Source organism: Lissotriton helveticus, chromosome 1_1 (assembly GCF_964261635.1).
Source record: "Lissotriton helveticus chromosome 1_1, aLisHel1.1, whole genome shotgun sequence".
Lineage (NCBI taxonomy): Eukaryota > Metazoa > Chordata > Amphibia > Caudata > Salamandridae > Lissotriton > Lissotriton helveticus.
In genome coordinates this window covers 1,542,566,296-1,542,590,561 of record NC_136057.1, presented here as the reverse complement: position 1 = coordinate 1,542,590,561, position 24,266 = coordinate 1,542,566,296, and positions in this window count along the sequence as shown.

Below are 24,266 nucleotides of genomic sequence, written 5' to 3'. Positions count from 1 at the left end.
ATTACAAGCAAATAGAGATGTCATGTTTAGACACAAATTGCGATGTGAAATCTTTTTGAATGATGCAGTCAGGTTTTAAGCCACAATTCTGAAAACACCAGTTTTGGGAAGTTCTTCTTATAACCATTTCTGCCTTCTGCAAGTTTCCTGTGTCACATGAATGTGAAGAGTTGTGCTGTTGGGCTTAGTGTATTTCTCTCAAACAGTGACACAAAGGGGATTAGGTTTGAAAAGGCTGGGTCATCCTCGCAGGATGGCTGGGGTGAAGCTATTCCCTGCCCCACTTGTACTGCAAAGGGTCTTGCCTCCAGGACAGGCACAGGAATCTGTCTATAGTCATTTTTCACCTCAGACGTTTTGCAGCTGTGACAGGGCAAGGAAACACTTTTCAGAACCAGATGAGGGTATAGGACAGGGTGTCTCCTCACACACATAGTACGGCAACAGGTATACATAATGGGCCCTCAGATCACTTCTTCATTACACTCTGGATCTATGAAAGTCTTCCTAAGGACTGTGCTGCTGGTACCAGAGCACTGCCTTGCTGCTTGAAGAATTGCTTGCTGCTTGAAAGAGAACTGGACCACGTCCTTGAACTCAGGACCACCAGGAGTGACTCCAAGGGCGAGTTGGCTGGCCTCTTGTCTGAGCTACAGGAACATAACAAGCTCCTGAGGCCTTGCACCCTGCTGCTGGTCTCTGCTGGAGGAAGTCCTAACCTCTTCCAATTATGGCCCTCAAGTCCCAAGCTTTAGAAGTGGTTTTGGTGTTACTTCTCCCAAAACCTGGGACTTAAAAGAAATGTTAACCAAAAAGTGTTCTTCGACCCGACAGAAGACAGGGACCTACCAGCCAGTCGAGCCACACAGGACATTTGACCATTCAACCTGACTTTCTTCCCCTCAGCATAGAATCCTGTTCAGCAGTAAATCTCAGCAAAGGTATCTGGTCTTGTTGAGCTCTCTTTCGCTACAGTCAGCAGTGTTGTCCCGCTGAAGATTTTTAACTTCCAGTAAGTAGACTAAATCTGAAAGTACAAATCTTCACCATGACTTCACCCTGCAGCTCACCAATGAGGACAACGTCTCCTTGGACAACACTTGCTCCCTTGCCTCGCTGAACTCCACCTTCTCAGAAGCTTATCTTCAAAAATTCTTCAAAGTCTGAAAAAAAGCAGAGACCGGGCCTAATCCACTACTTGGTTTCAACCTGCACTGCGTTGGAGTTGAACTAAACTTTGACTTTGACCTGGTTTTTCATTACCAGATACCCGTGGTTGGTGCTTTGATCTTTTAGGAGTAATATTACACTAAAAACGTATTTAACTCCAGTTCTACTGATTGGATTTTATTCATTTTGGGTTGATTTTTAATCATTAGAATGTACTCTTTTTTCTAAATTAGTTTGGTTGTTTCTTGTGATTTTACTTTGTTATTGGCTGGGTGCTGCATAAATACTTTAAACAGCGCTTCTAAGTTAGGCCTGACTGCTTTTATGCAAAGCTATCAGAAGGCTATGCACAGTTACATTTAGTGACTCTTTTTAATCTATACTGACAAGAACCTCGATTGTTGCCTGAGGAGGGATTTTACTCTCCTTAACTAATAATCCAATGTCTTACTTATTTCTACCATCATGGTGGTTTCCCAAGGTAAGATTAACTAATAATTTCCCGGTTAGCTGTTCTCAGATCCCTCCCTGACAATGATCTTTGATAAATAAAAAATTAGGATCTTTGGACCAGAGTGCTACAAATCTAAGATGACACGTTGAATTGTAACTTATTTTCTCAAAATAATCAATGAGGACTTCTCAAAGTTGAGGAGAGATGCCCAGAGCGAGTTGGCCTTGTTATTTTCAAAGATACCTCATTCTTTATTTGTCTACTTATTTGTTTTCTACATCAAGTTTGTGAGCCACGGTTCTTGCTGAATCATGCCTAGAAAATGAATTCAGGAACTGCAATTCTAAAATCTTCCTTCTAGTGGGTTTCAGTAGAAAAATTTGAATATCACATGTTTCCTAGAAACTTATCTATTCATATAATGGCAATTGTCATACCTCGATCATGTAGTCTCACATTCTACTGGCATTAATTCTATTTAATATTGTGATTTTCTTCTGTCAGAAAAATTATCATGATTCCTTCTGCTTATGTTGAGAATCACATTTTTACTGTTGGACGCCAATCATGATATCGTTATTATCTATAGCAAAAATGTTCAAAAATAGATTAAGTGTCAGCAGTAGTGATGGATCAGTATTCTGCTTCCAATAACCTTTCAATCAAGGCTGTTTCAAACCCACTTGATACAGCTTATCACAGCCTTGACTTGCGATATTGTATTCCATTGAGAGAACACATGGTACCAGGGCACAGATTTTTCTCTAATCTCGATAAGGAAACAGCTACTATTTTTGTTCAACTATGTCGTTTTCATTATTCTGCGGAAATGGAATCTAGATTGGAGGGATGTATGACGTTACAACGCATACTTTTACAACGCCTACCTTTACATCGCAACTTTTACAACGCATACCATTACAACGCATAATGGTTTTAGGCGCTGGATAGTGAATAGTTTAATTTACTATTCCAACTCCAGTCCCCGTGGATAGCAGGGAAGGTTATTGGATAGTAAATTAACCTATTCCCTATCCTAGAGCGGCCCCCAGAGCAATGCGTTGTAATAGTTTGCGTTGTAAAAGTTGCGTTGTAATGGTAGTTCGTTGTAAAAGTTTCGTTGTAAAGGATGTTTCCCCTTCCCAATGTATGGGAGCATGATATGTATTTATTACCTTGACAAGTTTGCATATTGCCCACCAGCTCTTTTAGAAGAATGTGTAAGCTGACTTGACTCAGCAGAGGTGAAGTTGGTGGCATCCATTTTGTGAAGTGACCAGATTGCAAGAGACATATATGGTATTTCTACGGTGTGAACCTAACTAAAAGGTAGCGGAGCTCTGTACATAGGAAATGGCAAGCCTAAATTTAGTGAGCAATAGGAAAGATGATGAGCGGTGAACAGTGAATATATTGTGGGATAGTGTTCTTTAAGGAGGTAACACTTCATCCCTTTCCTAAATTAGAGACTCCTAATGGCTGTGGGAATGTTGCAACAGATCTTTTGGAGATTATTTATGAGAGGATTGTGTCACGTTTGCACCATGCAACGTTGTAAATGTGTGATGCAAACCTCTAAGTTGGATTTTTGAAGACACACAAAGCAACTTTGCGTGGCTCTAAAAATCTGGAGTAAAGCAACACAGCACAAATCGCTGCATTGTATTACCCTACCCTGGGTAGGCATTCCATGGGCATCGCATTGGTGTTTTTACTCAACTCCCATGGAATTTGACCCATCCCCAGATTTGCAAGAACTTGTAAACATGGTAATGCACCAAAATCGTACACCTTACCAGGGGAGCATAATGCGCAGAAATATCTCTATTTCTCCTTGTTTCTTCCTCTTGCTCCTTCCTGCACAAAAACTAACCTGCAGGCAATACAAACACCCTTGCACCATGGAGCACTGTGTTGCTTGCTCATAAATGGTCTCCTATGGGCATAGATGAAAAGGCCTTTTGTCTTGCTTTTTGCTTTTTTTCACTCTGATGGTGTCCATTACACGTATCTGTTGACACTGTGGTATGTTTGAGAGAGGGCAACATGTTGTGACCTCTGTAAGTGAAGTAGAGTGAACTTGATGGATATGAAATGATCAGTGCATTGATTCAAGTAAAGCCAGCTATCTTTCCTTCTTAATGGAACCTCACAAGTAACTCCACTAATGCTAAATTGTCAGGGACTCAGTGGGAGATGACACAGCAGTAAACACACAAGGATGCTCACTGTTCCTTAACCCTCGTTCACAGTCCCACATTACAAAAAGTGACCAAAATTCTAAATGGCAGTGGTAGCTCCTCCGCAATGGGGGAGAAGCATTGCTCCTCTGCCTGACTCAGAGCCAGGAAATGAAAAATGAAACAATGTTTTAGCATCAATTTATTTTTCATTGCTGACTCTGAGCCAGTGCTGTAGGGAGGGTGGGCCGAGGCATGGGAGGGGGAAGAGGAGTCCTATCTGCACCCGTAAGTGAGCATATGTGTTTTTGCCGGCTGTCTCAGGCCGACCAAAACACACATGCACACTTAGGTTTCTCCATTGATCAGCTGGGTTTGAGAAACCTCACAGAATTCCAGATCTGAGCACAGCATCTTTTCAGCCTGCTCAGGCCAAACCCTTTGGATGGGGTCTGTGCCTGTCCCAGGGACCTCTGGGACCAGCAAGGGGAGAGGAAACATGATGCAGGAGGTCACCAAAGCTTCAAGTAAGTAAATGTTCATATTAATATAATATTACTATCCCCCGCATGACACGACTCCCTCTTGCGCTCCCCCCACCCGCCCACCACCCTTTATTTGTGGCAGCCACCTCTGATAAACAGGACACCCCACATTAGCCATCACACTATCTATGGGGACACAGCCAAAGGAACAGAACATCAACCCAACTGCTGACAAAGGGAACATAAACTAACATCCAGAATAAGGGCTTTGCATTTCCAGTGTCAAGACTGCATGCTGTTCCTGGATGGGAACTCCGTTGGTCCTGTTGTGCTCTCACAAAAAGTGATCAGCCTTCTTGGAAGCATCCCAACAACAAAATAACAACCATGAGCAGCAGGAGACCAAGACACAAGTTGAGCATACTGTCAGAAACATTCTCAGAGATTCTCAATAGACCAAATAAAAACCATGGAAACCCACGGTTAAAGTAGACATTCAGTCTTTCCCATCTCATCCTTAGAAGCAGTATGTGTGATGAATCCGAGCAGATGAATGGGAAACAATTGTGGCGACAACTTAACAAGTGCTGGCTAACACTAACACAGGCTGTTGCTCTATTGTACAGAAATACCTGGTAGCTAGAACACATGGAGACAACTAAGGGTTTAGCTTTTAGTAATCAGTGAAGTGATAATACTTTGCATGGGAAGGCTGTAATAACCTTTGTTTTGTTTGCATTTCCCTTGAGGTTGGAACCCAAGGCAGATATTTTCCTATGCAGACATCATCTACTGACCTCCAGCCGACATGTGTTTCTATTCCCCTACCCCTTCCCCTTTCCTCTTGTTAGTGCTTAATTTGAGTTAGTGGCACTCATCTTTGAGGATCGTCACTTATTTTCCTTAATTGGACATTTCCTGAGCTCTAGAGAGAGAAAAGCACACAATGGGGAAAGAAGGAGGAAGAGAAAGAGAGACAAGCATTGGAAATGCAATAGGGCTTGCATTAGGAAAGTTTGAGCTATTGGTCTTATAAATGAATTTTTTTTTCATGTGTTATTTTTAAAAATAGCTAAATTAATAGCTTTGTCATTTACAATGCCAATAGTTATAACTTTCGCAAATGTGACACCTATAGCATTTGTAATGCAACATGTTTTGTATTTATGTGACTTAGATGTATTGATATTACAAATAAGGAAAAAAAGAAAAAAAAATGGACCAACAAAAGAAGAAACGGGTAGGAAGAGAAAATGCAAAACAGGAAAAGGACAGAAGAATGAAAACAAAACTTTTAAAAAAGCTTGAAACAAAGGGCAAGAAAATAAGAGACAAGGGTATGATGAAATGGAGAGCTAGAGGGGTCGGGGTGAGCACAGAACGAAGGTAGGAATGATTAACCGTCAGCACCAACAGTGGACATGCGATTGTGAAAATTGTGCTCTGAAAACAGGGCGGACACAGCCGTGGGCCACAGTGCAGAAACGCAGTTAAAGCTTAACGTGAGAGAAGTACAGACACACTTTGCACCGGTGAAACTAGAAACGAGATTGGGAGTGGGGCTGGGCCGGACGGTGCTGCTCTGCACATCATGGAAAACAACAGTTTATCATGGTGGGGGAGGAAGAGGCAGACTGCGGGAAGAGGGCAGGGGGGGAGACGGCTGTTCGTAAAAGATGGAGACAGAAAGAGGAGACCGTGAGAAGAAAAGGCGGGCAGAGACAGGAGAAGGATGTGAGCGCGGGGACTGGTGATAGATATCAGGGTGACAGGAGGGAGAGGGCACGAGGGAAGGGACTGCGGGTCACGAGAGCTTTCTGTGCCAGGGAGGAAAAGGAGATAAAGGAAGAGGGAGGAGATAAGACAGAGAGCAGTAGGGGGAGGGAATGGGATGGAGAGATGTGAGAGGAAAGACAAAGATGGAAAGCCGGTGGAGGGAGGGGTCGAGAGGGAAGCAAAGAAATGTGGCTGGCGAGAGGGGGAGGGGAAAAGAGATAAGAAGAAGGAGCTAAAGTGTGTATTAAAGTAAAAGCTATTGGGGGAAAAGCGGCCGGGAAAACAGCTGCGATGCTTGCTGTTTTATTGAAAGCTCCTCGCATGGTGGGGGCGGGTTCTTTGGGGGTTACATTTATCCAGAAAAGAATGCTCCTGTTGTCTGTAATAAACAAGTTTATACAGTCATACATTGCTGGTCAAACAGCGAAAATGAGCAAAAGTATGCAAACAAATTTGTGCAGCCATGTTAAGTTAAATAAATGCCCAATAAAATAATACAAGTGTCGTATAAACAAACACATGTAGCCGTGCCTGGGCAGTGAAAGGGGAGGAGGGAGGAGAAATGCGAGTCACGGCAGCAGCAGCCTTTGATGTGCCGGTCGGCCGTGCAGTGAATAATTACGGGAGGAGAAATGCCGGCTGGGGGAAGCTTGAGATGCCTGTGGGAGGGAGGCTGGTGGCTTTGATGTGCATGCGCTTTTTGCAAATGCGCTTGCGCTTTGAGCTTGTTTTTCTCGGGCAAAGCAACAAATCGTCGAGATGGTTAAGCTCTGGTTAAGCCACAATATAGCTCGCCAGCTATGCGCAAGCGCATCAGCAGGCGAGCTTTAAAAAACTGTCACAAAGTGACTAGGCAGTAGTGAGATAATGGGGCAGGGAGTGTCTAGTGGGCGTTAAAGAGGGAAAGTGTAGATTCCAGACTACACAGTCTTGGTATTAGATGCGCCTGTGCCAGCATCAGGCTTCTGAGCAGAGCTTTGGTCACCGACACTTGTTCTTCTACAAATTAAACACTGCCTTTTGCTGTCACCCCTTTCTCCCAATTGCCTACTCTGAGTGCGAGTAGAGGGTAAAATGACAATGGAGTCAGAACCCCCTTTAGTGAAAAGTCAAATATTTCCTGATATGACTAGTCATTGATACTACATTGCTACAGGGAGAGTTTACTGACCTTTGTTTTGTTTGTATTATCCTTAATGCAGTAAATTCAAGACAGATGTCTTACGATGCAGACACCATCTACTGATCTTCAGTTGACATATATTTCTATTTCCTTTTCTCCCTCGGTGTCACACCCCACTCTGAGTTTCCTACTGTGTGGGTGAAGGGGAAAATGACAATGGACTCGGCATCCCCTGCTTCCCCTGCAGTGAAAGATCAGGATTAGTTATTTCCTGATATTAGAGGTACTTTATCTTTGCTTTGGCGTAGGGTGACATGGAACTGCATGACATGACAGGAATGGGATTGGATTCTTGCATACTGTACTTTGAGGGACTTACATTCTTTGGCTGTGTGCGAAAATATTGGTAAAGAGCTGAGTCTTGTGTTTATAGAGTGTTTTTAGAAGAGGACATGCAGTCAAGAGGTGACACTTTTGATTATTTAAGGATCACAATATAGGCAGCTCCTTATTGACTTAAAGTGATGAAACATATATATCACTTTCTGAGATATTTAGAAAGTCTACAATTTCTACTTCAGATGAGAGTTAACCATTCTAAAGGGCGAGGCACTTATCAGACTTGTAATTTTGAGTTGGATATGTGAAATTAACAGAACATGTGGGGCTTTATGAAATAGTAATGAAAACACAATTGACTGGATAGATTGAAAGACACTAGGTCATTTCTAATCCATTTACACACAGATGCATATGGTTTTGCCAGTTATTAATTTCTATCTCTATAGAAACATTAATGGTCTTGTTGATTTGCTGAACATGTAGAAGTGGGAAAGAACTAGAGGGATTTGACACGTCAAATTCATTTTTTTTTTAATTTGCACATAAAAAGATTTATACTGCTGGCCTCTATATGTTATGCAACCTTCCTTAAACCGAATACTCTCGACAAATAGTTACCAGGAAAAAATACATTCATCCAAAAACCCACTGAGAAACGTAAAACATAACAATAGTAATAATAGTTTTAGAAAAAGAAGTAGCCTTCCTGGAGGCCTCCAAGAGCGGCGTTTGATGTGTGGCCAATCGAGGTGAGTGTTGAAGAGTATGGAGTTCCTGGGTTGACATCTCAGTATTTCTCTAGTTTCAGGCAGTCTATCATTCTGATAAGAAGATCTGGTCTCAGGAGTCCATGGGGGAGTTCTTCATCGTCGGTCATGCAAGACAGACACAGAATGACAAGTGTAATCCTGTAGCAGTGCTAGGAGAGTGGGTGGCCAAAGAACTGTGGAAAATGGATTCACCGTGTGTGGCAGCGTCATGCTTTTCATACTTCAAAGCAGACTCATAACAGTTAAATAAAGTTTGCAGTGCTGTGCCAGCGCCTCTCCTTACCCATTTGTTTGCTGGATGTCCATGATTTTTTCACTCTGAGACTTCGATTTTGTTCTGATCGTCGGTCCTTTGTGAGCCGTTCCTCCCTAGACCTAAACACAGTTGATAACTAAGACTGTTCAAAGCACAGTCATGTGTACTAAGCATAGGACACAGTAGACTGTCAACAGACATTGCCTTGTCAGATGTATCGTGTGTGTCAGGATGGTGATAAAACACCTGGATAAGGGGCCCAGGCACAGCAGCGGACAAGACTCGGTTCAAACTCATCGTCATTCCCAAGGCAGAGTTCAAAAAGCATTCTCAATGTTGCCACGGTGGAAAAGGTTGCTCCAAACTCTGAAAATGTGAGTATTTGACCCACGTTGTAATTTCCGACTTGAAAAATTGATAAATCCTTCTCAAGCAGTATTTGCATTTGAAAGAACGGAAGCTACTTTGATCACCAAACACTCTCCATTCAGCTGGTATTTGCCCCACAGTCCTAATACAATTAGTGAAGTGAAGTCCCTCTCCACTAGGGTAGATATTTGTCCGTTTTCCTGCTGGGTGTGATCTTTTGCTTTTGACTGTTGTCATTTTTCGAATGCTACTCAGTTCAGTGTCTTTTTTCTATTTTATAGCAGTTGGAATTTGTAATTGAAACTAAAATGTTCAGTGACTGCACTGCTTTCCATTGTTCTTTGCAGTAACCATGGAGCTCCCAATTGTTCCCTCATGTAACTTTAGTGCTGTCCGCTGATCCCTACACTACCTTTGGAGCATTGCAATTTTATGTTCCACCCTTATACGTCACAGAAGTCCAATATTTATGTGCACTTAGCACTGTATACTCTGTGTGCCTTAACTTTATTAAGGCGTTGTGAAGCATTCAAATGTACTTCTGAAGTGTGTTCACTGTAGAAACTAGAGACTTGTGAACGTGTGCATATTAATGTTTAGTTTAGTTTTCAACAATACTTACACTTATGTTTCAAGTCGCCCAGCATCTTTTGATGGTACATTTCATATGTAACCATGAACTAATTTATTCACGTTTGTATTTATTTTGTTGTATTTATTTTTAAGTTATACGTGCACATATGGTCATGTATCTGAAGTGCACATTTGAAATGTTCAGTTAAAGTTAACATGACTAGGCCTTAATTTTGAAATGTATGTTACATTTGCAGGTGCAGTTTCAAGACATCATTAGCTAGAGAAAGGAATATTTTGTATTAGCCATAGCGAGGCCTGAGAGAAAAAAAAAACCTTGGCAGAGATATGGAGAGCTAATGAGCTAAAGAAGCATCCTGTTCATTGCGTATCAAGAATGGTGGGATATTCAAGGTCGTTTTGAGTAACCAGGTTTTGTGGGATGAGAAAATCAGGAGATGTTGCCATTGCAGAATGTGAAGTTCAACACCATTGCTCCCCGGAAGGGTGGTGTGCAGGCTGGGGGAATGGTGAATTACTGTGTGTTTTAATTAATGTATGCACTGTTAGAGTTTAGAGCAAATCAGTTTGGACTTTGAGAGTTACAGACTTCTCTGCTTTCCCTATTCTTGTTAATGTACATCTATACGCTAAACTCATGTTCTCTTTAGAAGGTTTCTACTCAAATCCTCATTATGCTGATACTTTCCTGCATTTCTAAACCCCCAGCTGACATTTTCTTTAGGACCCTTTCGTAGATCGATTCAAGACTAAGGTTGAACTACCTTAGAAACTATTCATGTTTTGGAAGGATGAACAGTTTCTCAGAGGAACACCGAGTCAAATTCCTCTGTGTCTGGATTATCCTGACGACAGTCTGTATCGGCCTGCTCTTGCCAAGCCACAATTTGTATTAGTGCATTAACATACTTGTTGTAATGCTTCATGTCCATGATATGTTCTTATTCTGCCTATTCCCTTGATTGATTATTAATGTGTAATAAACCCACTCAACTTCAGGCACTGATTCCTGGGCTTTAACGTGTGGCCAAATGGGTTACATGAGTTCTAAATTGTGTAAATGAATGTCAACTCCGTTTTGCCTCTCAGTCAGTCAGTAAAATCTGTCAGGTGACAAATGGTAACCGCTTCCTGCGTGCTTCCTTCTACAATCTCCTCCTTTGTTTCCTGTGGGGATCACATTGCTCTCCATTGCTCACAATAATGTATGCATTGCTCTTACTTGTTCTTCGTAGTGCCTGAAAAACTCTCTTGTAGTGCTCAGCATTCAGAATTTGCCATTTCCCTGCCCAAAATGCTCTCCTCTACCCCTTGCTTCGCCTGCATTGATTTCCCTTTCTCTTGCAGTGCTCTTCACTGTTCCTTGCCATCATTTCAGTGTTCTCCATCTTTTCTTGCCATGACCACAGTGTCTCCATTGGAAGGCAACCTGAAAGGCTCCATTGGCTTTGACTGAAGGCAGTAGTGGCCCTGAAAAGATAGAGGCCATGGTGACCATCTCCTGAGAGAAAGCAAGAGCACCTAAGCTCAGCAGGAAGAGAGACTGAATGCACAAATGGGCAGGTGATTTCCGAGGACGTGGCCTCGGTATGAGAAGAGTGTCACAGACACCTAAACACATAAAGGGCCTTCAACGACCATTAGTTTCCTGAGTGTGGTGTTCATCTGATTGGGATGGTATTGCCCCTACATGCTGACAAACTACTGACATTGAAATACCTGCTATTGGAGGTGCTGGATATGAAAAAATGCAAACTGAAGAAAATGAAGAACATTTTGGGCAGCCTGAATTTTGCATGCACGTACCCTGGGCAGACCTTTCTGCAGGTACATAGCGCTTGTCCTGTCGGGGGTGACAAAATCACACTACAATCTGAGGACCAACAGAAGGAATGACACAGCATATAATAACTGATTTAAGTTTTTTGGATTACTATAACAGCATGACAATGAAGCTTCATCAGACACCCTGATGGGGGCAGTAGAGATCTGCTAGGATGTAGCTGGGATGGAGATTTAGACTATTTTGGAAATAGAGATGATGTGCCAAACAGTGGGCAGAGGACTGGAAGAGACACAACTTTAGCATGGCATTCCTGGAATATATTCCAGTGGTTTTAGCGATATGACTGTGGTGAACAAAAAGGTGACTTTCAGGTTAGACAACTACGTAGTATTCAAAGTAATTAACAGCATGTCTGCAAAGGACCACCCTGTTTGAGAAGACTGAGGGGTATTGTGTTCAGTTGCTTATAGTATAATATGATGATCTGTGCCTTGCACATACTGGGGCTGGAGAATGCGGTGGTGGATTCTTTATCTTTCTTTCAGTGGTCGAGATTCTATAAATTGGGGCCCGACATGGAGGTGCAGGGTGAGGTGGTGTGGATGTTTGGAAGATGCAGGTGCTGTACCTGGCCAAAAGCTCACTAACAGGTTCAAAAATTCAGAATTTTTGGCAAGCATCATCCTAGTTTGCAAGGAATGCAAGAGGCGGGACGATTGGAGAAACAAAGTGGTGCACTAAGTGATGTTGTGAAGCAAAAAGACACTGTCACCTATAACCATATCAGGCATTGCTTTGAAAATGCATCTGGGGGGTGAGCTGTTAGGTTACTTTGTGAGAGGGATAGTGGATGAATGGTCTAGGGTAAAGATTGGTCAGGGTGATGGCAGTAAAACGTTTATGGAAGAATGATGGTCAAAGGTGTATGAAATATGCATAATTTGCTTTCCAGTATTACATGAAATTTCAGGAAAGTTACTTGAAATTCTGCCTAGTTATTCAAAATGTGAATGTGTAATTTAGTGATATATATAAGCGAGATGTGTTAGTCAAAAACACAAATTTCATGCTATAATATGAAGACAAATTGTCACAAGCAACAGCCACTCACATTCTGGCTGCGGATGTATGACGTTACAACGCATGCTTTTACATCGCATGCCTTTACAACGCGGTTTTTACATCGCATACCATTACAACGCATAGCGCTTTTGGGTGTTGGATAGTGAATAGTTTAATTTACTATTCCAACTCCAGTCCCCGTGGACACTAGGGAAGGTTATTGGGTAGTAAATTAACCTATTCCCTATCCTAGAGCGCCCCCCAGTGCAATGCGTTGTAATAGTTTGCGTTGTAATGACCGCATTGTAATGGTAGTGCGTTGTAAAAGTTTCTTTGTAAGTGATGTTTCCCCTGGCTGCTCGTATTACTCCGTCCTGCTCTATAATTTTGCTGCAAAAAGTAGCACAATTAGTTGACATGGTGCATGGTGTAATTGCAAGAATTCACATCACACGCATAATGTAAAATTCCCAAAATTATGCAAATTACGCTACCATAGTTGCCAGAATCATTTAAACTTTACCAGGGCCTACTTTTGCATAGGACTGTGGACAGGTGAGATATTGGAGTGCATCCACTGGGGAATGCCTAATTTTTCAGGAACACTCTGTTCTTTGGTACATTTAGTATATCAGAAGTTGTATCAAGAAGAAAGGGGGCCTGACGCCAGGGCACTTGTTGCTGCTTGTATGTGCTTTATAGATTACTGTTAGGAGATGTAAGACAGATCAGAGAGAAATGGCATACAGAAGACATGAAGAAGATGAGGAATAGGTGGTGTCAGGAATGGGGAACATCCAGAAAGGAGATGTAGTAGAAGGGGCATTGCCTTTTAGATCAGCATGTCACTAGGATGAGGGATGGAAAGGTGCTGGAGTTCTGAGGAAATGCTTGAGTTTGGGGGGTTTTCCCGAACATAATTTCAATACACATTTGTTCAGAATTGGAGCAGAGACAGGCACTTTATCTAGCATAGAGTGACAATTACCTGAAGCGTTTCGGGAAGTGAAAGTCCTTCAAGATTTGCGGGCAAGTCAGAGTGGTAAATGTTGCATAGGGTGGAGAGGATTTTAGCAGTGTTTTCACATTTGCTAGAAAGGGGACCGATTAATGTGATAAAAAGGAAGGCTTGGATTTGCGGCTTCTACATAGTGAAGTGGCAGGGAGGCACACAATGAGGACATCTTACAAACAGCAACTAAAAATGGATGAACGTTAAGTGGTGGTGGGTGCGATGGCATGATTTGGGGGTATGAGATGGGGCAGCCTTTCCAACAGTGTGGGTAGTGAGCGTGACCCAGGCCCAAATTTGATAACGGCTCACTTGTAGTGAAATGACTTAGTGCAGATGGGGGGGCTGGAGTTTCTACAAATAATGAAGAGGGATATGTAATTTACAGGACATATAAGACATAGCAGAACACTATAAGACCCAGCAGCTGCATAGAAGAGTGTGGATGTGGGCATACAAACCAACAGTAATAATCAGGGCAAGGAAGGACATCAAGAAAAGTTTGAGGATTTTGCAACACCCGAAACATTTTTGCAAGGCTGGTGAGTCATGTGAACATTGTGTATATATTATAAATTGCCTGTTAGAAATTAGGTCTCTAGTTGGGAGAAGTATCTACCCTGTCCAAGTAGGGACCACAATTCTAGTTGGGGTAAGTCACAACACAACCTAAAGTACCCTGTGCTCTGTCTCTGGTAGCTTGGCACAGAGCAGGCAGGTTTAACTTGGAAGACAGTGTGTAAAATAGTTGTGCAATAAGTCATACAGTACAAACACAACAGGGGATTACAGGTCACTTTATCAAACTTGATACAAAAATACAAGAGGACAAAAACCGCAAACACTCACAATTTGAGTCGCACCATAGCTCAGAAATAAGTCCCATCAGCCCACCACCTTTGGCGGAGCATCGTCATCTGGGAGATGATGGAATCGCATCTGTGTAGCCAGACCCCAAATGGAATAGCTATATAACACTAGATTTCGATCCAATAGTTGGAACGGCCAAAGGTGCTCTCAAAAACCAGTGATGCTGATGATGCGCAGTGCAAGGTGAATGTGATGACTAAAAATGACTAAAGGGAAAAAAAATATGTTTATTCAAGATTGTCCAGATGTCAATATTAAAAACAACGAGAGAGTGTAGAAAATTGACTATCATTTGGCAATAGGTGGAAGGTCAACATGTTTCAGCCGTAGGGGTGGCAATGACTGGCTTTCATCAGGACCTACAAAGAGTGAAATGCTACTGCAAAAATATACACATTGTGAATTTTACAATCTCAGAAATGCTACTAGAAAGATAACAAGCACCAGTGGTAATGAACCACCCTACCAGAACCTGGTATTCACCGTGGTAACCGGTAGGTACGTATGCAATCTTCTTTCCTGAAATTATATAATAAATACATTTGTGATACTTATAAGTGAATATGCGTCCTATTGTAAAAAATGTACAGTTTGATGATTGTCTCCCACATTAGACAACCAGGCCCACACAGTGGCCAGTCAGAACAATTACTGAGTATACTAAATATTCCAGAAGAATTTTCAAGTACTCACCCAGCTTTGTGTGGGAGTTAGCCTCACCTCACCCGGCAACTGTTCAGAGAATGAGGCCCCGTTCTATATGTGGGTAAAGCAAGGATTCACAAATGAAAAGAAAAGCGCTCAGATGTGTCCCTTGTAAAACAGCAAATAAAACCTTTATTGTTACTAAGATTCTGTTAATAGACCAGAGGGCTATGAAACAAAGCCAAAAGAGTAGTGAAGCCATGTGATAATGCTAACAAAATGCATAATGAATGCATATATATAGCCCTCTCACACAACCACCATTAGAGATAAATGGGTACTTGGTATAGGCCAGATGTGGCCAGATGATATACTAATACAGAGAGTAACAATATAAAAAAAAACAATTACAGCCAAGTGTGCAACCCCTCTTGGAAAGTAGGATGATAGCAAAGCAAATCCTAGAGAGGGAAAACAGATGGTGATAATGCTGAAAACCATAGCAAGCCGCTCACCTGTCCATCGGTACCTCCAGTCGAAGACCAAGCCGAAGGGGAGGTACCGAACGGCAGGCTGACTTGCTTTATATACTGCCTACGATTGGTTCAATTAGGTGCTGATTCGGCATTGATTGGCAAATGATGCCGAGAGTAGCGCTCGTTAGTAATTATATCGCGCATGCTTCCAATCCTGGAAAAAGTGTTGCCGTGATGTGCGCATGCGCACCAATGGCGACACTGCCGCCATCGTCTGCGCATGCTCCGAAAACGCTACGGAGCAGCGCTAGCGCATGCACGATCGTATTTACCCGGACTATACATCCCAGAGATGCGCTGGTCGTAAAAGGAGAGATCGACCAGCCGAAGGACAAAAGGGTTCTTATCAAAAACCAAACAATGTAGGTGTACAATCCAAAAGGAAATGCAGAACAAAAGAATATCTGCATACTGGATGAAAAAAGCCATGAAATTCAGATTTATATTTATGTGTCACTCCTCGTATAACGGCGCGTACAATATTGCGTATAGCAGGTTGCTATCAGTCCCATGACACATCTTATTGTGGAAATGTTATAAATATTAGACATATAAATGCATACTATTGATTTATAAGATTGCGAAAAAAGTGCCATTAGCACAAGCTGACTGTCCACAATGCCCGTCTAGGTGACATATCAGGATCACATATAAGTACTCATCCATAGTGGTAGTTATCAAAACAGAGTATATATCAATGATTGAGCCTAGGTGTTTATCGAATGATCTTGTAAAGTAAACTCCCCTCCGAAAGAAGGGACTCTGAATGGTGCCACGCACGTATTAGCTTCGAGTGGTACACTCCTTGTAGTGATGCTCCTAATAGGTGTATCATCAATGTGAGCAAACAGGGAGCTCACTATATATGAAAAGGTAATGACCTGTTTAGAGTGATACCCACAGAATATTATCGTTAAGGCCGTTAGTGTCACATTTCAATTTGAAAATCCACTTCTGCTCTTTAATGAAAAGGAATCGCGAGATATCACTGACATGCGGTGGAATGGACGATCTAACACAAGCCACCGCATGTCATCTGCTGTGTGTTTCAGCGCAGGAAAATGATTGGTAAGGCCGGTGGATTGTTTGTTACAGCGAATAGTACTTTTATGTTCGCTAATTCTGAGTTTAATTTTGCGTGTGGTATGGCCGATGTACCTCAGTGAGCATGGGCACAAAATCATGTAAATACCTCGATCCGAGTTCCGATTAGTGTGAGTCTTCAGGATCCATGGCCTTCCTGAGCCAATGTCCACAGACTCTGTCTTGCAGGTTTGGGGGCACACACTACATGACCCACATGGATGGTGACCACGGACAGGAGGAAGGTTCCATAACGTATTGATGTTGTTATGGGGCTGAGTCCTAGGCCTTGTGTGTACTTGGCTGTCTCGTAGAATCGGGCCCTTTCTGAAGGAGAACAGAGGGAGAGGGATATTTTCAGCAGCCACGTTCATGATACCCCAATGCTTGCGTACAGTTTTCTGTACCTTGTTAGAGAGAGTGCACAAAGTGTTAACAAATGTGAGTTTCTCCAATGGTCCTTTCTCATGACGGACATCTAATAGGGCCTCACGGTTGTTGTTGGAGGCCCGCTTCCATGCCCGTCGGACCAGGCGTTTCGGGTAGCCACGTTCCCGTAATTGTTGCGATAATTCTTCAGCATGTTTATCAAAAAGAGTTGGCATGGAACAATTCCTACGAATGCGTAGGAATTGACCTACAGGCAAATTATCGCATAGGGCTTTGGGGTGGTGACTCCCATATGCTAACAATGAATTTCTGGCCATCGGTTTTTTGAATAATTCACATTGCAATTTGCCATTCTCCGGGAAGATAAGAATATCCAGGAAAGGGAGTTTGATCTTGCTGAACTCAACAGTGAATTTCAAAAATCTATTCTGTTGATTCAGCCTTCCATGGAATGCCTGGATCTCTGTAACCGAGCCTCGCAAAACCACCAAGATGTCGTCTATGTACCTCTTCCACAGCACCACTTAATGGAAATATGGGTTGCTGTGGTTGAGGACATGATCTTGCTCAAACAGATGGACATACAGGTTGGCGAGGCTGGGCGCAAAATTACTGCCCATAGATGTCCCTGAGATCTGCAAGAAGATGTGTTCTCCAAAACAGATTTTTTTTTCCATCATTGCTAATCTGGCACACTCCATGATGAAACTAACTGGAGTAATGCTATCCAGGGTACGTGCATCAAGGAGGCCTCAGATAGATTCCAGAGTGTCCTCCTGAGGAAGGCAGGTGTATAATGACTCAACGTCAAAACTGACCAACAGGTCAGTAGTAACGTCGAAGTCAATCTCTGGGAGAAGTCTGAGAACATCAGCAGTATCTTGGAGATAAGTTGGCATTTCCTTAACCAACGGCCTCAAAAAATAATCCACAAAAGTGGATAAAGGTTCCAAAAGAGAACCAATCCCGGAAATGATGGGATGTCCAGGCGGTGGTCACTGGCTCTTATGGATTTTAGGCAGGCAGTTAAAATAAGGCATGACTGGGTGGCTCATGAACAGAAATCTAGCTTCATGAGGTGTGATCCACCCATCTGCACTGGCTTCATTAATCAGTTATTTTATCTCAGAGGTAAGTCTAGAAGTAGGATCTATAGAAAGCAAATGGTATGATTTAGTATCGTCGAGTTGTCTACGACACTCGAATCGATAGGTGTCAGTATCCATCAATACCGTTGCACCACCTTTGTCCGCAGGTTTTATAGTAATGGAATCATCATTTGCTAAACCCTCTAGAGCAGTTCTTTCTCTTGTTGAGAGATTTTGGTAGTTCTGTTGGTGAGAATCACACAACGTCATAACATCATGAGTTACCGCTTTCTCAAATGTTGCTACTTGGGAAGGGACTTGATGAATAAGGGGTGAGAAGATTGATTTCGGGTGTAGCCCTGTATTGGTCAAACTGCTATCATGTGCAGCATGTGCATACCACGTCTCCTATTGGATCTGCGTGAAAACCCTCTCCCTCTGTTCTGTGATGTACCAGCATTTGATGTATCAGAATCGCAACAAAGTGAAAACACCCCAAATGATTCCACAACAGTTTAGAAAAATAGAGAATATTTATCTGAGTGAAATAAGACCAAAACGACCAAAATATAACAGGTAGAAGTTGGGATATTTAAGAAATAATTGCACTAAATCGCTTAAAAGCAAGTTACGCTAAAAAGTTTACTTTAGGTAGTGCTGGACTGGGGCAGAGTCAAAGTTCGCGGGGACCCTGATAGAGCACCTGCCGGCTACAGGACCCACCCAAGTCTCAGTGAACAAAGTTCCTGGTCGCAAGCAGCAAGAGGCCTCGTTCTTCTCCACTCAGTGAAGGCGATGCATCAGTTCTGAAGATGGATGGTGAAGTCAAGAGGCGTTAAGCAATGTGACAGATTCTGCCACGCAGTCAAGGGGATCCATTGATATCACAAAACGGTAGCGATGCACTTTCTGATGCATCAATCACTGGTTCAGTGGTTCTGAAGCAATGCACCCATTTTACTCCGGAAACCGATTCGATGCTCCAGTTCTGTTACACTCAGGCAGGAGATGAGTCAAAATCTGTGTTGAAAGTATCTGGGTCACTCCCAATGAGCCAGGCACAGGTGCAGGGGTAGAGACTGCGATATCATAGACTCAAGCAACAGCAGGCAAGCAAACAAGCCCATGGAGATCACTTGAAGAAGGCTGAGTCATGCTCTCCTTCAGCAGAGCCAGATAGCAGCAGGCAGGGGTGTAACAAACTGAAATGCAGGCCTTCCAGAGCAGCAGTTCAGTTGAGTCCTTTAAGCAGCACACCAGTTCTCCTACCAGAGGTTCAGGTATAGATCCAACATTATCTGATTTGAGTGAGTTAGGGACCCAGTACCCCAAAGTGTCTTTAAAGTGGAGGTGACACAAAAGGCTGGCCTCTGAAGTGCACACAATCTCCTTCATGCTAGTCCTGTCTGACTCGTTATGAAAGACAGGGTTAACCCATATACATCACTGGGACCTGGGTAATTGAACGTTATAGACAGAGGGGTCCCAGACTGGGAAGAAAAGGGAAAAAGAATAATAAAGACAAATTGTACATACATAAAAGAAACAAGACAAATCTGAAGTACAATGTTTTAATTCACAATGTGCTGGAAACCATGTTTAATGGCTACACATTAAAACAGATACCTTTTCCAATTTGTTATAATTAAATGCCCGTATGTACAGAGGGGGGGGGAGAGGAGGTAGGGGGGTTTGTGCTGTGAGGGCGTATAGTGGGGATATACTTAGCAAAACAATCTTAAATGAAAAAGAACAATAAATGCAACTCTTTATGTTCACAACAAACTTTCTAGGTGATCCACTGATCTAAGGGTCACACACGAAGTATGAATCAATACAAAAAGCTTTTTTGAAAACCATGCTTCTCAAACAGCTGTGTACATCATGCTAGCGGTAAAAGCTGGTGGAGTGAGGTAGAAGTCTACGTTTCGACCCAAAATATGATGCAGGGAAAGTTCCCCTTGCGACGCGGGTCTTCGTCAGGACAACAAGGTGGGAAGGGAGGGGAGTAAAGGGCAATCCTCCTAGGGGTAAATGAAGAAACAACAATCAAAAAACGAGATCACTTGCTCAACATTGTGGGTAAACCACATTGTGGAGGTTTTAAAAACATACTGGAAACAGAGGATTACATAGCAAAACCATGTGGTCCAGGGTAGGAAAACCATGTCCACATGCAGTTAAACAGAATTTTTTCTTGCTAAAAGCCAAACATGCCAACCGTGAGACTCATCATTAATCATACCATCAAAAAATCGTGTAGTCTAGTGCAGATAGTCATCGACTAGACCCAACCACATCTAAGGGTTTTCATACACAACAATTACCTTGCGGATAAGGAACCAGACTTCTTCTATGTATTTCCCGAGATTGTCCCCAACTGGTGTGGATGCTCACTAAGGAGAAAGACCAACACATTCAATGCACTCTAGGGATGACTAAGAAGGGGAGAGTTTGCGGGGTAAGGGGTCACTAAACAGGCGTACCATTAGTAACAAGTATCAGTTTACCTGTCCAATAATTACTCAAAATGGCAGGAAACCGGGTACTTTCGCGACGTTGTTACCACTGAGCATTATGTTATATCATTAACTATCAACTCGAACATAAAGCCTACTCCGTATACATTCACTGGGCTCTGAATGATGTCCTTACCTAATATAAGATCGCTGTACACTTCACTAATTTAATCCATTTTCGTTGCGCTTATAGGTAATACCAACGGCACAACGGCACACCAGTGACAAGCTACTCGGCTACTCGTGCACAGAGTTCATAAGCCTGACAGCAGTACACAAGGGGCGTGGCTCAGACCCAGCACGGAAAAAGGGAAAAAAGACTATGGAGTGTTGGCGGTAACTAAGCAACCACTCGCCTACCGGGAAAAACAAACTCTACGGGGCCGATTATACGCAAACTCCTCTATTGTATACATCAAGTCTGCTAAAGATTCCATTGTGAGAAATGTGGTTGGGAATGGCATAATGCGGGAGTTGTATAAATGCTAATTTTTTTAGTAAAAAAAACAAAGAGAGGGCTAAGAGTTGACGGTCTACTGGCATAAAGCCAATATAAAAAAATGAGCCCCAAATAGGAAGTGCCACACACCTGTGGTGCTACAGTATGATACATCAATTTGTTTGATGGATCCAAAGTGTATATAAATACGATAGGGCATGATTACAAGACGCATACCTACCAAACATGGTGGTAAACACGTCCGACTGCATGTATTGGCTGATATACAACATGTCATATAAATGAAGTGTAAAACCCAAATAGATTATGACCAAAAATAGTGTTCACATGCCACACAGGGTAGTGTAACAACAGGCCAATTCGAAGGAGATGTTTTGGGCACGTACCTACCTTGCAAGGTGGTAAAAGTGCACCCCAAAGATGGAATCATAGGTACAGGATACAGGACAAATGAGTAAAGGGAGACAGTAATGTCGGACAGTAGTCTTTATAAGTTAGCTAATTGTGCAAAGCTACTTTCTGATTCATTAAGTCCATTTGAGACAGAGTCAAAAGCAGTGATTCATTTCAGTTCTCTCATGTTCAGAATCGGGACTATATTACCTCCTTTAGGACCAAGTGTCACCTGTTCCAAAATAATCCATTTCAAACTTTCAGGTTGTTTGTTTTCTTTAACACAGTGGTCAACCATTGGTGCTCCCACCACTCTGCATCTGATGCGGCTGCAATGTTGTAGAAAACGTACTTTGGCCTTTTGCTGTGTCTGGCCCATGTAGATTTGATCACAGGGGCAAGTTACACAATATACCACATCCGTGGTGTTGCAGTTAGTATGCAATTTTAGTTTGATCTGGTGGTGTTTGAAACGGAATTCTTTGGCTTGAATGGCTTGTGGACAGGCTTTGCATGTGCCAAAGCGAAAATTACCCACAATTGGTGGCAGGTTCCACACAGTTGGTAGAGTGGGAGTGGTTGGTGTTGCCAGGAAAGAAGGCACCACAAGACCCGTATGTTCTTGGCCTTCTTGAAAGAATGCATCGGTGTGATTGTACTTCCCAAATCCTCTGCAATCATCGTCCATTGTTTATTGATGGTACGCTTGATGGAATTACCCTTCGTGGAGAAAGTGGTCACACATATTAGGCGTTGTTCCATGTTGTTGGTGCGTTCAGTTGGTTCCAGGAGAGACTCTCGGGGATTAAACCACGCTCTTTTTCTCGCCTTCTTAATAAGTCGCTTAAGATACCCTCGTTCAATCAAACGTGACAACAAATTTTCAGATTCGGCCATGTAATCCTCCTTTTTGCTGCAGTTTCGCCGGATCCTCAGAAATTGTCCGAAAGGTACGTTGTCTCTGAGGCCCCTCGGATGTTGACTTTAGTACTGAAGTAACGAGTTTTGTTCGGCTTGTTTTCTGAAGAGAGTCGTGTGGAGTGTCTCATCCTCAGCCACAATAGACAGATCTAAGAAATCTATTTTCTTCTTGTCTGATTGGATGGTAAATTGGATGTCAAGCAATCTATCATTCAACCATCCATGGAAGGACACAATTTCTGATTCTGTTCCTGTCCATACCAACAGGATATTGTCTATGTAGTGCATCCAAAGTTGTATATTAGACCTGAAGGGATTGGAATCATTCAATATAAAGGTATCTTCAAAGGTGGACATGAAGATGATTGCCAGATCGGGGGCGAAGGCTGCCCCCATCGCCACACCCTTCGTTTGGAGGTAAAAATGGTTGTGAAATACAAAGAAATTCCTCATCATGGCAATCTTCAGTAGCAGGATGATGAAAGAAGTAGGGACACGCGTAGGTGCTTCCCGTCGGTCGAGAGCCGCTGCGACAACCTCTAGGGCTTCGTCTTGCGGGATGCTGGTGTATAGTGACACGATCTCACATGTTGCCAGGAGTTGTTCACTGGGATTGAATGGACGACCGTTGATGATATTGATAGTGTGAGTGGTGTCACGCCGATATGTTGCGGTTTGTTCGGCCAATGGTTTCAAGAAAAAAATCAACATAGCGGCACAATGGTTCAAGTAGCGAGCCGCAGCCGGAGACTATCGGACGGCCAGGGGGTTTATGCATATCCTTGTGTACTTTTGGGAGCGTATATATCATCGGTAGACATGGGTCCTTTTTATTCAAGTACTGATACTCCTGTTCTGATAGGAATCCTTGATCAAGGCCATCTTTGGTTACTCGCTGGATTTCGATCGCGAGGTCTTTGGATGGGTCAATGGCCAGTTGTTTATAGCTGATGCCATCACTCAGTTGTCTCATGATTTCCGCTTTATAATTGGATACATTCTGTACAATTATAGCGCCGCCCTTATCTGCTGGTTTAACAATGACCTCCCTGTTGTCTTTAAATGTAGAGAGGGCCATCTTCTCATTTTAGCTGATGTTGAATTTTATGTACTTTCGCTCCTTGAGGATCTTCTTGACATCACGTACAACTATGCTTTCATAAGCCAGTATCCTTTGTGTCATTGCATAGGTAGGAGGGACAAAAGTGGATGGTACTCTCAGACCGGTGGTTGATGCATTCATCTGTGAGGGTTTGTTTTTAAAGAAGTAGCGCAATCCAACACATTTACACATTTCATCTTCACTCATCTCATAGGAGGAGATGTTTATCACTGGTGTGATTGTTGGTTTCACCACATGTAATTCTTGCGCCGGGTTGACCTCTCGCCATGTTCCTCTGGAGGAAACCGAACTTGCTTCGCACCTCTCCCTCTCGCGTTCTCCCAATCCAGCCCCATGCTCTGTTGGCCTCCACTGGCTCCTCTGTTCCAATTGTTCCCGCGTCAACGTGGGGGTCTCCATCCTCCCTGTCCTAAAAAAGGAATCTGTTGGTACGGTGGACGATAAGAATCTTGGTATCCGTAAGGGGCACTGGGGCCTGCTTGTTCAGTCTCTTCACCAGAGCTGTACGATGAATCTGAAAAGGTTGTGAAATTTCGTCTCCCTCGCAAACCACCGCGGCCACGGTTGGAAAACCGACCCTGTGAGTCCTGGCGGTAATAATCTTCCTGGAGATATGGGTAAGTTTTCTTTTTGTCGTAGAAATGTAGACCTCGTGCTAGCTTCTCTAGTTTCTTTTGTATGGTGGTTGTTTCGAAGTCTTGAAGTGTGGCTACCAGTTTGGTCAAAGCTTCCTTTGAGTTGGTAAGGGTAACGTCACCTGTAATCTCTGCTTTTAGTTCAGCTATTAATTTAGTTAGAACTTGGACCTGTTCCGCCGCTGTCTCAACCCCCAGCACCATCCAGTTCCGGGAGCAGTTGT